The sequence below is a fragment of the Lycorma delicatula genome, chromosome 6 (assembly GCF_047948215.1).
Source record: "Lycorma delicatula isolate Av1 chromosome 6, ASM4794821v1, whole genome shotgun sequence".
Taxonomy (NCBI): domain Eukaryota; kingdom Metazoa; phylum Arthropoda; class Insecta; order Hemiptera; family Fulgoridae; genus Lycorma; species Lycorma delicatula.
The window spans coordinates 52,571,054-52,585,012 of NC_134460.1; the positions used below are offsets into that span (position 1 = coordinate 52,571,054).

General features: G+C 29.1%; 1 protein-coding gene and 3 non-coding genes across 4 annotated transcripts in view; 1 reads left to right on the forward strand and 3 right to left on the reverse strand.

Moving 5' to 3' along the window:
* Positions 1-13,959, forward strand: part of LOC142326860 (roundabout homolog 2-like) — a 1,022,566-nt gene that overhangs the window by 75,853 nt on the left and 932,754 nt on the right. The window lies entirely within an intron of this gene.
* Positions 6,554-6,627, reverse strand: TRNAN-GUU (transfer RNA asparagine (anticodon GUU)). The gene has a single exon. It is a non-coding gene; the product is annotated as a tRNA-Asn (tRNA).
* Positions 6,722-6,795, reverse strand: TRNAN-GUU (transfer RNA asparagine (anticodon GUU)). Its single transcript has one exon. It is a non-coding gene; the product is annotated as a tRNA-Asn (tRNA).
* Positions 6,890-6,963, reverse strand: TRNAN-GUU (transfer RNA asparagine (anticodon GUU)). Its single transcript has one exon. It is a non-coding gene; the product is annotated as a tRNA-Asn (tRNA).

Here is a 13,959-nt window from a genome sequence, read left to right on the forward strand (position 1 = left end):
TAGTGAAAATACTAAATTATGGTAGAGGGTGATAATGTTACGGTTACACAATGTGATTGGCTAGGACTTTCTAATTGGTTGATATTTAAATTACAAGCGAAATGAAAAATTATAATAATAATTTGATTTAAAATTACTTGTTAAATTTCATTGATCCTTTGTGGTGGATAAATTCAATCTAGATCGTGATTGGTGGCTTTCTTTGAACGGTTTAAATTTGTAGTCCATTTTTCGTGAGTTCCCTTCACAATTATTTAACAAAAAATATTTTCTATGTATTGATTTACCGTTACTTTCTTTTCCTGACACGGTTTCTAATGCAAATATCCTGTTGAATAGATCGGTATGTTTGTTATCTTTTGTAATGGTTATAATAACTCTAAAACACTTTTCTCAGTCTAGCATAGTTACCGTTCGTTTTATTCCCCCAAATAATCAGTATTATCAATTTTATTTTAGCCAACACATCTTTTATACTTAATTGTTTGTTTTATACTTATTATTGTAGGTGGAATTTATTTCTTATTAATAATCTATAATAATTCAATATTTTTTCAAGTAGATAATTTCTGATTATAACTAACTCCCTATTTCGAATTATCAAGCTTGTTATTTTTCCTTTTGAATTATTTGTCTCCATTCAGATTTTTTCAGTTCTCTTTTTATCTTTTTTTTTAGTCCGTAAAAAAAAAACAATAAATTCACACTAAAATCTTGTATCATACCTTTATGTATAATGGAATTTATTTTTCTCGACTCGACTGTAAGTAATGTGAACAATCTTTTTGTATTTTTCAATATTACTACGTGGTATCTACTGTATCTTTTATGAAAGATGTGTCTTTGACTAACGGTAGAATGTTTCCTTGCAATCTGATGGTGTTAAACAATTAAAATATCTTAGCATGTAGACGTTTTTAGTTTTAGTTTTCTGGAAAATAATACGATTTCACATAAAAAATTATACAACAAGAGCACATACCGATAATTAATCGCTTTTTATAAACAACTTAAATTATTAAGTAATTTGAGGAAATTTCATTTTGAACTGAAAATTGTATATACTGTCGACTTTTTTATCGACTTTTCGAAGAAAAGTACGATATTACTTTCGATCGTACGGTGTGATCAGGGACGAAATTGAATATTCTTTATGTTTTAAGGTATGAGGAGTACAAAAATTATCGTTCACTTAAAACGTAATATTTCCTTTATAACATATCTATCTATATATATATTTATATGCCTATGTATAAAATTTGTGGCTCGAAAATCTCACATCAATTTCATTGAAATTTAAGTATGGTGTATTAGTATATCTGAAGTTGTACATGTTCGAAATTGATGAAAATTGGTTGAGTTGTTCTTGAGTTACGCTCAATTTAAAGTCGTCAACAGACAACAAAACCTGAGGTTATGTTGTCTACTGTGTAGTGGTATATTTTTCATACGCACTTATGCATTGAGTCACAACGGCAGTGGTGAGTGAGTTTAAGTTTGATGCTTGTGTTTAGGGTCTACTCGTTAATCAAACTTATGTAGCGCATTGTACTACTCTGAAAAGTACTACTCTTGAGTGCGTTTCTGACTGCGAAGTAGCTAGGGCGTCGGAAAAGAAAAATAGGTCTTCTTGCTCAGAATTGCATAACAGTTTTTTTATTCTGTTGTTACTCTCTCTTATAAGTGATGTCAACTGAGCTTTAATTTTTCGGTCTCGAAATTTTTTTTTATTTTAAATCTTCAGTTTTAGTTCCTTGTACGAAGTAATGGAAGTATTATGATCGCAAAAAATTAGGTTTTCAGATTTCAACGGAAATATCTATTTTGACCATCCCTGAATCCATTTTAGTTTCGGCGTGACGTCTGTACATACGTATGTATCTCGCATAACTCAAAAACGATCAGCTGTAGGATGTTGGGGTTTTGGATTTAGGGCTGTTGTAACATCTAGTTTTGCACCTCTCCTTTTTGTTGTAATCGATTTGACAAAGAGTGTCTAAAAAAGCCCAAAATCCAAAATATTTGGAGTTTTTCTTAACTGTAATAGTAAGCCCTCATTGGGAGCTTTTGAACGATATATTATAAGTTGTACTTATTTTCATTGGTTCCAGAGTTACAGCCAAATAAAATTTTCATTGACACATCGGTTTTAATTTAAATAGATTGATTAGTTAATATTTATTAAACTCTGATTGTAAAAAAAAAATTATAATAAAAGAAAAAGAAAAATTGAATATCACAAGTTACTAATGAAATAATATGTTATATACTTTAAATTTAAAGAAATGGGTATATGTATTTAATAGGCGTACAAGGAAGTCATGCGGTGTCCACATCAGATTTTTTTATATCTTTTATCGTGACAAATATTTTTTTTATGTTTCACACACTCTTTCTTTCCATTTTTCCCTCAATTAACTGCCATTTTAGTTAATTATTTATTTTCTAGAGTAAGACCTTATCAAGACTTGTGTTCACTTCTTTATCATTATCCCTCTTCTTGTCATCCTCATTTCGTCTACCTGTTACACTTCTCCACAGCTACATCAAACTCTCTTCATATACAAATGGACAGGCGGTTCATCAGATTCTAGACAAGAAAACCTCTTGGAGCATATTGTGTGCGGTACTATGTGTGACTGACTGATTTCTGTTTATGACCTTGATGTACAAATTTAATATATAGCGGTCAAAATATGTGATAAACATTTTGTGTTATTTAAACTTCTTATCATATTTGATGTCGTTTATTGTTAATGATTTGTTCTCATACACTAAAGTAATATATAATAAAAGCCAGATCGTTAAAGCCTCTTCCATAGTTTATCTTGGAAGTACATACTTAAATAGTTTTTTAAATATAATAAAGAACATGATATTTAACAATTTATGATCTTATTTTCTTTAAAATAATAATCATTTTTATTTATTAAAGAGACAAAAATAACTGGAGAATTGTGATGGTCACTGTAGATGGTCAGTATTAAATACGTAATGTATTAAAAGTAACTTCAATTAGGTGATACCTTTTTTTAAATATATAAATTGAAAACATCCTTTTTAGGGAGAATTTTCGAATATGCAGACCATTTCTGATATAAATATAACAATATTTGATAAAAAGGATAGTTTTGTTATATATTTTTGTGAATAAACGAAACTGGGAATTATATGTGCAGAAAATAGAGAGATAAAGGGAAGAAAGCGGATGTGGATCGTTGGAAACCTCACAGACATATTTCATTGCCTAATGGTTTAGGACCACGCGGACGAAACGATCGTCTTTGCCACGTGACTAAAACGTTGTTCGGACACACGTTAAGGGTAGCGTTGGTTGTCCTATTATAATTTTTGTCATTGTATCATATGAATAACCGTCATCAGCTTGTAATACTATGATTCAGTTATTGGTTGTGTGGCTTTATTGATAAACCTAAGCGATTTCATTTACATAATAGAATATATCCTTTAAAGTTATATACATTTATAATAGTTATTATTTAACATTTGAATAATATAAATGCCCGTTCCACTTATTGTTGAAGAAACTTATAAATTTTAATTTTATTTCACAATTAGTTTCAATGTGTTATTCATCTTTGGATCTCTATGATACACATATTATATTATGATACATATTTATAATATTATGATACATATTGAAAGAATCATTACAATACAAACATTAAATTAGAACGCTTAAGGCAAAAAGAACACATTGAAACCATTAAATCATAATTTTTAAAAATAAATTAAATTAATAAATTTTGATAACAGTAGTTAAAAAATTTGTAACTTTATTATTTTACATTTAATGGTATTTTAATATAAAATATAATATGATAATTATCAGAAAAATCGCACATGATAATTGTAAATTCAGTTTCAAAAACTGTATAATATCCACGTGATAAAATGTAAAAAAAAAAGAAGGAATTTGTAAATAACAAATGAAGTAAATCTTATAACTTGCTTGTAACTTGAGTTCAAAGAATGGGTGCTGTTCCCAGGATAGTTAATACATTTATGAATTATATCTGAATTAAAATATATGCAAATTATTAAAAAAAAAATTATTTTTGCTCAATAATTATAATTACAATCGGGCTCTCCTGCGGAGCGATAAATAAACTAAATTGTAAAGTGAACTAAATTTTTAGGTTAATATATTTTATCATCGTCTGTGTTTTTATAAAAGTTTTTAATTGCAATGCATATATTAAATTGATAGCTCATTTAGAACACTGATGTTTACTTATAATCTAATAAAAAAAAACGTATCAAAAACAAATGAGAAAAGTTTTTTAAATTTTAAATCTACATGTTTGAATTTTATAACAATTATAATTACAATCGGCTCTCCTGCGGAGGCATAAGTAAGTCTCCTGACAAACCACGTGATAAGAAGGTCCTTAAGGAACCCCCAAAATAAATAATACACAATAAACAGTTGTAAGCAAACTTAAAATCAAATATAAAATTTCAAGCTCAGTCATAAATTACAAACCAATAATTTCAGCACCATATAGTCCACAAAACAAACATTAATAACAAAGAAAAAGAAAGAAAAGTAACAAGAAATTAGATACGAAACCACTAAACTTGACGGTGTTAGATTCCAAACTGTTACGCAGACCCTAAGTCGAGTACATGGGTTCGTTTCAACCGTCGGTCGTCTCTTCTGTTATCGAGTAGATTAATTGCAAAGTGGTTTACATGATTCTCAAGCCTCTGCAGATATTTGCCATTGCGCTGTCATGCAATCTCACGAACCGATGGGAGCTCCATCTAGATAATCCTGAATATCATGATTCCGCGTGAGCTATGGAGCTTCGGCAATTACAAATTAATTTATAAATTCATTTTAGGAATGCTTAGTTAACTGAAATATTATATTATCACACAGCCTTTAACTATGAAATCGTAAATAAGTAATTAAACACTTTCTGAAGGATTCAAAGGTTACTTCCCATATAATTGAATAAAAAGAGCCATTTGTATATTTTAGATGTAATTTTGTAATTTTAATCACTTGAAACACTATAAGAAAGTGTAATTTTCATGTTAAACAAGTCTCAGTGGCAGAAACGGTTAGCGTGTTCGGCTGTTAACGGAAAGTTTGATAGTCCAAGCCCACACATTTGCATTTATTGGCGCTTTTTGTATCATGTTTTCTTCTTTTATGATTGTTTTTCATTTAATTATTTACTAAAGAATTTTTTTAAATACTTTATTTTACATTTCCAGAAGAAAGTTTACAATATTAAATGCACTTTAAAACAAGTTTTGTTTTTAGGTAAGTTTTTTTTCAGGTAAGATTTCTCGTTTAATTTAATTGTGAAATTACTCTTTTTTATTAATTTTGAAAAATAAATTCTGTAATATTTACTTTCATTTCCACAATATTCAAGTTTAGTTCTTTTTATTTTTGAAGGAAATTTGTTTAGTATTTTTCCTGATAATTTGCGTTAGATCACGCAATTTAAACTATCTTTACCATTTTTGTAACGGGTCTGGTATGATACTGGTAAAATCGTTTCCTGTTATTTAGATACACTTTGGTTTGATTTTCATAACTGTCGTGTTGAGATATGTTTTATGAAAATTCCTGTTTTTGTATTATATTAAAATGACTTTCAGATTCTATCTTCTTTGAAAAAATTGTTTTTTTTTTTTTATAATAAAGAAACCTTTATGTTTGGGTAGTTAACAAACATTCATTTTTTATAATGGAAAAATGGAAAATAGGTCGTTCGCGGATAGGCTAAAACCACCAACATTTCAGTTGCTAATCGAATGCTCTAACTGTTTGCGCCAGTGACACTTGTATTCTCGAATAAATTATAGTTTATTTCAAGGTTTTTAATTATTACTTCCTTGTACGAAGTAAAGGAAGTATTGTGATCGCAAAAAATTACGGTTTTCAGATTTCAACAGAAATATCTATTTTCATCATCCCTGAATCCATTATGACTAGTTCGACGTGGCGTCTGTACGTTCATACATACGTATGTATGTATTGCATAACACTAAAGAAATTAGCCGTAGGATGTTGAAATTTTGGATTCAGGACTATTCTAGCATCTACTTGTGCACCTCCCCTTTTGATTGCAATGGACTTAAGCAAAAGTGTCCAGAAAAGCCAAAAATCCAAAAGGTTATGGATTTTGGACATTCTCATTATTGCAGTAATAAGCACTCATTGAGAGATTTTTAAAGACATATCATAAGTGGCACTTATTTTCATTGGTTCCGTAACAATAGAAATATTGGGATCTTACATCGATTCAGAATACATCTCCTTTTTTTTTTGGCTTAACTTTTTTTGATAATTCAAATTATTGATTTATTAATAATAATAATTAAGAATTGTAAACAAATTTTTACGATAAATAATAATTAAATTTCAATTCAAACTGAATTTTTGTAATTTTCATTTAAAAAATATGTGTATATGTAATTTAACAGGTGTACAAAAAGTCATGCGGTGTACACTTCAGATTTTTTTTTATTACAAAAATATGTTACTATTTTACAAATATGCAAAATAGATCGTCCCCGGGTGGGCTTGAACCACCAACCTTTCGGTTAACAGCCGAACGCGCTAACCGTTTGCGCCACGGAGACTTGTATTATCGACTAAATTATAATTTATTTCAAGGTTTTTAATTATTTTTTATTGTAAAATTATGTTACTATTTTACAAATATGCAAAATAGATCGTCCCCGGGTGGGCTTGAACCACCAACCTTTCGGTTAACAGCCGAACGCGCTAACCGTTTGCGCCACGGAGACTTGTATTATCGACTAAATTATAATTTATTTCAAGGTTTTTAATTATTTTTTATTGTAAAATTATGTTACTATTTTACAAATATGCAAAATAGATCGTCCCCGGGTGGGCTTGAACCACCAACCTTTCGGTTAACAGCCGAACGCGCTAACCGTTTGCGCCACGGAGACTTATTTTATAGTTCAAATTATACTTTATTACAATGTTTATTATTTATACGAGTAATTAAAACATTAATATTGTTTCAGTAACAATACTAGATGAAGCTGAATTTTTATTCTTGAAGTTGTGGTTAAAAAAAATTTGATGTTTTATGTTCATTCACCCCGTTTTTGAAAAAAGAAAAGAATTAGAAGAAATTAGAAAGAATTATAGTATTGTAAAAAAAAATTGTGGGTATTGAAATGCCCCCATGTTCGATGGGGGTAGATAAATAATTCACGCTAATTCTGGGATATATACGTTTAATTAAATATTTATGTTGAATTTCAACTTATTTGGTCGACGGATTTTCGAGTTGTGAGGTAAAAAATATTTAGAAATATTTTTGTATAAAAAAAGTGTTTTTGTATAAAATGATTGGCATTAATGTTTTGAGTTTTGAACAATTGATACTAAATCTGAACTCATTACCATCACTATACAAAAACTAAAAATTTTAAAATTCAAAATGCCCCTCGAACGTTTTTATTTTTGTCATCAATGCCTTATGTACAGATATTTGTTGGGTCATTTTTGAGCCCGAGTTATAATTACAATATAGGGTAACACTCTACGTACATCGTACAGAAATCTTTATAACGTTTTTTGCGTTTTTGACCAAGGGGGTTTTGAATCGTCGACATTTTTAAAAACCCTGATACACAAAACCTTTTCTGATCACGATACTTTCTCTTTATAGTTATGCTCCTGCTGCAGCAACAGAAATAAAACTAGAAAGGAAAAAACAAATTTTGAAATTTTTGAATGCATCTACCTCATTTCCGAAATAAAATTTTTACGAAATTTTAATAAAGTCTATTTCAATGACCGTAAAATTTAAAAAGACTTTACAGTTTTTAAAAATTGTGTATTTTTTAAACTTAATTAATTATTTTACAAAATTCATTCCGATGAAGCAGATTTATCTGCAAAGTGTTCGACGATAAAACAAAGTGATACATTTTTTTATTAGTGCTTGATAAACTGAATTAAATCGTATAGAAGGACAATGCATAAAATCTAATTTAATTTACATAGTTCAGTTAAAGTGATAATCTGTTAAAAAATGAAGTGTAATAAAAAAAACATGTAAGAAGTATAATTTTTTTCAGGGGATAATAAGAATATCGTGTGGTCTTTCACAGTAGGTTTTTTTTTTAAATTGGTTAAAATGAAATTGTTATTCATTCAACCTCTTCGGAAAATGTAAGGTGCACGGATTTTAAATTATAACGTCTTAATTACTTTATCGTAATATTTTTATTAAACATATTTTACATAATATTTTATGTTTTTATCAGAATGCGTGATTACATTTTTATGATTTTTTTATTTTTATTATTTCGTAATTTATCAGGATAAGAGAATAAACAAAAGAAACGATTAAAATTTTATTACATGAGTTTTATTACACGGCCTTTTAGTTCATATTCTTTTTATGATATCATTAAACATAAAATACTCTATAATTTGTCAAATATTTTGCATGTGTACATGAAGTACTTATGTTAATATTATTTCGTACGTTTTTATTGCCAATCTAAAAACTGCGTTTATATACTGTATCTACTGAAATAAATTTTATGTAGAAACTAGAGCGTTTTATAACGTTTCTCTGCTTGTACACAATAGAGTCATAACTAATTAAGCGTGTTTGGTGCTGGTTTTTATTTTCCTAACTAGTTATAGTGTGTTAGAGATGAAAAATATTCCTATAAATCAAAAAATTACCATACTCTAGATTTTTCTTTTTCTAAGCGTTATTCGGTTGAAAAATAATATAATACAGCTTAACACACAGCCTAACCTGTCTGTAATTTGTTTCTCTATTTATAATACCCTCGTATTTACAACCCGGCTGTAATTTAGCAAATATCTTGGAAATAAATTCGGCCTATTCTTCAAATTTTTTAAACGTTATGATTTAATCTTCCGGTCGGAAATAAGTAACTCTAGAACCACTATTTGTAGTAAGAAGTTCAGTGTGGTCAGGAAGTAATGGATCAGTTATTTAATTTTTTAGAACTTCCAGCTGGAAATTCTGTTGAAAGATATTTCTGAATTCATTTCTGATTTTCTTCCCGATATGATTGAATTTTAGACGTGTAACTGGTTCTGGGTATTGACTGAATGACTCTATTATAACTATCCTCGTGACTTAAATTTGTAAAGGTGTTATAAGTAAGAAAGTCAACTGACATCTAGATACAATAGCGATGTTTATGCTACGCCTTAAACTATTCTGTTTTCATATTTAGATCTAGAAACTAGATCGGTGTTCTTTGGTGGTTGGGCTTCAATTAACCGCACATCTCAGGAATGATCGACCTGATACTGTACAAGACTACACTTCATTTACACTCATACATATGATCCTCATTCATCCTCTGAAGTAATATAAGAACGGTAATTCCCGGAGAATAAATAGGAAAAAGAAAGAAAAGTATTTTGGTTTATGAAAAGTGTTATAAGATTGAAAATAATTTTCAGTTTTGGTATTAAAAATAGAGGGTGATCTGTAAAAGTTTTAATACAATCTTTTTTTTGAATAATTTTGTCATTATCTGAGTACCTTAAGGCAGAATATAATATATTTTAATGCAGGCTTGAGGTTACAAATTGTACAAAGACCTAACATGGAGTTTGTTTTTTGTTATACTCGTATTTCATTTATAAATTAAAAAAAATTATATATATATATTTTTGAAGCCATTAGAGAGTAACATTCTTTTTTATTCCAACACCAATGGAATAGTCCAAATTTAAGAACTATTTGGAATTATTGGGGAAGTTTACCGACAACATAGTCTGATTTTTCTTCTTTTTTTTTCAAGCATGCCTATTTCCTTGTTTATCCGAACAACTTTGTTTTTCTTCTTTTCGTTCCTTTATGTTGTTTAATAAAATATACTTTATATACTAGGGCTATTCAGAAAGTAAGAAACGTTTTGGAATTTAAAAAAAACCAAGTACAAGAAAAACTTTTTATTATGTACATGTGAAAGAGGGACTAAAATACTACTTTTCAACATAATCACCATACAAATTTGAATATTAGGTCGTGGATACCGGTGTTCTTTGGTGGTTGGGCTTCAATTAGCCGCACATCTCAGGAATGATCGACCTGATACTGTACAAGACTACACTTCATTTACACTCATACATATCACCCTCATTCATCCTCTGAAGTAATATGTGAACGGTGGACAAGCTTTGAAATTCCTGTGTCATAGAATTCTGCCGCCTGTGATCTCAACCACTCAGTGACGCGTTTTTGGCACCCATCTTGCACAAAATTTGTGGTAGCTAGCTTCTGTGAAACAATTTCAAACAATAAAGTCCGTGAAATTTGTGGGAAACATAGAGAAAGCTCAGTTATTGTGAAACGGTGGTTTTCACGAATCTTTTCGTCAACTTTGGAAACCAGATCGTCAGTCACAATGCTCGGACGTCCACTCTTCTCTTTATCGTGAACGTTTGTTCGGCCACTTTTAAACTGAATGCACCACTTCCTGACAGAACTTTCACTCATTACGTTTTTCCCGTACACTTCACACAGTTCCCGATGAAGTTTTATTGGTTTTAAGTTTTTTGCCAACAAAAAACGAATCAGAAACCGCACCTCACAACTTGGCGGGATTTTCGATTGCAGCACACATTTCAAATTTGTATATAAAAAAAAACGGGCAGTGCGGAGATATTCCCGTTGTCACGGCTGGACGTTGACTGATGTGCCGAACACGAGCACACCAATATATACGCGATTGGCGTGCGCCTGGTCAGGTGGAAACGTTCCTTACTTTCTGAATAACCCTCGTGTATATATATATATATATATATATATATATATATATATATATATATATTATATTATATATTATATTACATATATATTATTTTCCAATTTTAAGATTTTTAGTGCACTTTGAACACATAGCAATGCTTTAAAAATTATTTTCGAATATAAATAATATTTAATTTACAAAAATAAGAAATACTATCCAGCTGAGCATTTACATAAAATTTTGTTAGTGTCGTCAGAATAGTCGGAACTTTTTTTCTTATATTTATTCAGTAATATTACTTTGATTTTGTATAGCCTGAGGATATGTTTTTCAACTTCTCCCTGTTTCATCTTACTAAACCCCTTTTAAATATTAACAGTTGATTTTATGTAACGGGTTTCAAATTCAAATTCGTTACATATTAATATGTATAGTCATAAATTTAGATGAAGAGCGATAAAAAACTTTTTATTTTAACGTTTCCAGTTTTCATATTTTGTGTTTACATGTGCTTCAAGAGCTTTCTGTATGTAGTACTTGTGTATGGGTTTGCGTATTAATGTAAATGCCTGGAAGGTTTATGAATGAGAACACCTGCTGTTAATATCAAACGAATTCGGTTGTTATTTCCCTTTGCCGGTCAGTATATAAACTGAACGATTGAAGCGAAATTTATATACACATATACTCTCTTGTATGTATTGTGGTCTGTTTAATATATGTTTGCCGTTTGTTTTTAACCGCTCTCTATTTTGAAATTGTGATCAAAGTCATTCATTGGAATCGAATCAGAAACGTATAATTTAATGGTAATTTAATTTTGTGGTCGAAATGTTTAGAAAATATCAGAATTTAATTATTGAAATATATATATTTTTTTTTTGAATCTCTTTATGTTACAAGTATAGAGATATAATATTAAAACGTTCGGCTTTATCCAATATTACTTTAGGTAGCCTTTTTTTAACAACCTCCAAAAACAAACAGTTCGACTGATTCATAGGTCCGAGATGCCCTTGCCAGACTACACAATAAAAAAAATACTTGTTCCAAAATCCTTAGTATAAACCTACTTTCCGTCTTACATTACCGATAAGACACCATGAGGAAGAAAAGATTAAGGATAAACGAAATGCAAAGATAAAAGAGGAAGGAATATTTTAGGCAAAGAACTACTGAGGAAGTAGGAAAAATATTCTTTTGTGTTCAGTTACATGTATCTTTCTTCCACATAAATATGAATACTGTCTTGTCTCCTTCTTCTTTATGTAAAATACATATAGTATTTAATTCAGTCGGCTCATCAACAGCTAATAGTTTTGTAATATTATTTTTATTCATTATTTTCTATTGTTCATAATAATTTATATCATGTACAGGTGAACGTACATTTTCATAGTTCTGTATTTTCAACAATATAATACATAAAATAATTCATAATATTTCAATGTAATATTCATTACGGTTAATTAATGGTTACAACACACCAAACAAATAATCAGTGAGTTATTATTTAATGGTAAAGAAGAATCAGTGATATCAGATTTACTAGATCGTGGATACAGCTGTTCTTTGGTGGTTGAGTTTCAATTAACCACACATCTCAAAAATTGTCGACTTGAGAATGTACAAGACTACACCTCACTTACACTAATACATACCATCCTCATTCATCCTGTGAAGTAATACCTGACTGTGATTCCCGGAGGCTAAATAGGAAAAAAAGTTACTTAAAAACATTTCACCATTTTTATTTGATCTTCCGGTTGTGGATATTATAGGAAATTTCAAGAATAATATAATACTTTTTTTGTTATCCTGTCGTGTATATTACATGCAACTTGAAGAATCATTATTTTAAATCTACACTCTTAATCACCGTGATCTACAATTTCAAGAACCTTCATTTACAACAAACGTATACGACCAGGGATCGCAACAACTTTATCTGCATTATTTATCGTAATATCTTGAATTTATTTTACATTTAATTTACATTAATAATTCACATTATTATTTCTATTATGGATAGGAAACAATTAAACAGAGACGTTTAATAAAGTCCTCTATAACTAGGATTGGAACATTTACTCACAATTATGATCCTATACAAATATTTCCTGCCACCCTACGAATTAAAATAAGGAATCTCTTGAATTACGAAGCAAATATGACACCATTCAATCAGAAGTTGAATTGGAATATGATGAGGTTTTAGAATCGGATCGTATAAAAGTCGGAAGAAAATTTGTGTACAACAGAATCGAAATGACAAAATTTTATTGTAACAAAAAAAAAAATCTAATCAAGAAGTTAGTTAAATTGTACTAATTAAACAAACTCAATTACAACCTATAAATATACACTAATATTTAGAGGTAATGTCAGAGTTGCAGTATTACTTTGAAGGATGAAGTTCTAGCTATCATTAAGTAACTGACAATAACTAACGAAATTTATATTATACCTCTAGAGTTGTTAGAATCACGATTTGACAACAAATATATAATTGCATCTCATAATGCTAATTGCATCGTAAGGTCAGATTCCATAAAAAGAGAACCTGTAGATAATTTATCAAATTTTATTAATGAGATTTCCTCGTAAGTCAATTCGCTCAAATCAATGCAACTTCCTGTCAACACATATGAATTTATTATCGTCCTCGATTAACATCTAAGATGGATTATAACACTTTAAGAATGTGGAATGAGAAATTATCAAATGAAAGATTTCTCACCTTTAAGGACTTATAGAAAATATTAATTCATTCACTTCAAACAAGCAAATACAGTAAACAAAACCAAAGAACGTTATAAAAATACAATCAAACCTTTAACCAAATGTTTTAATTTAAATCCTAATAAATAATATAAAGAACATAGTGTTAGTTACTATGCTAAATTTAATTTTAATCAATGTTAGTTCTATCTCAAATCATTATTTATACCAGTGTAAGGAATTTTTTAAAATGTCTATTAATCGTAAACCCTTTTTTGGAAAATAATTGTTCTAATTGTCTGCGTAAAGGCCATTCCACTAATCAATATTATTAAAAAATCGATGTAAGATTTGTACTAATAAAGACAGTCTTTCTTAGTACAAATCTTTTTCATTCATTCATCCATATGGATAAATTTAATAATTCTAAAATAGAAAGTAATAACTCTGAAATTAATA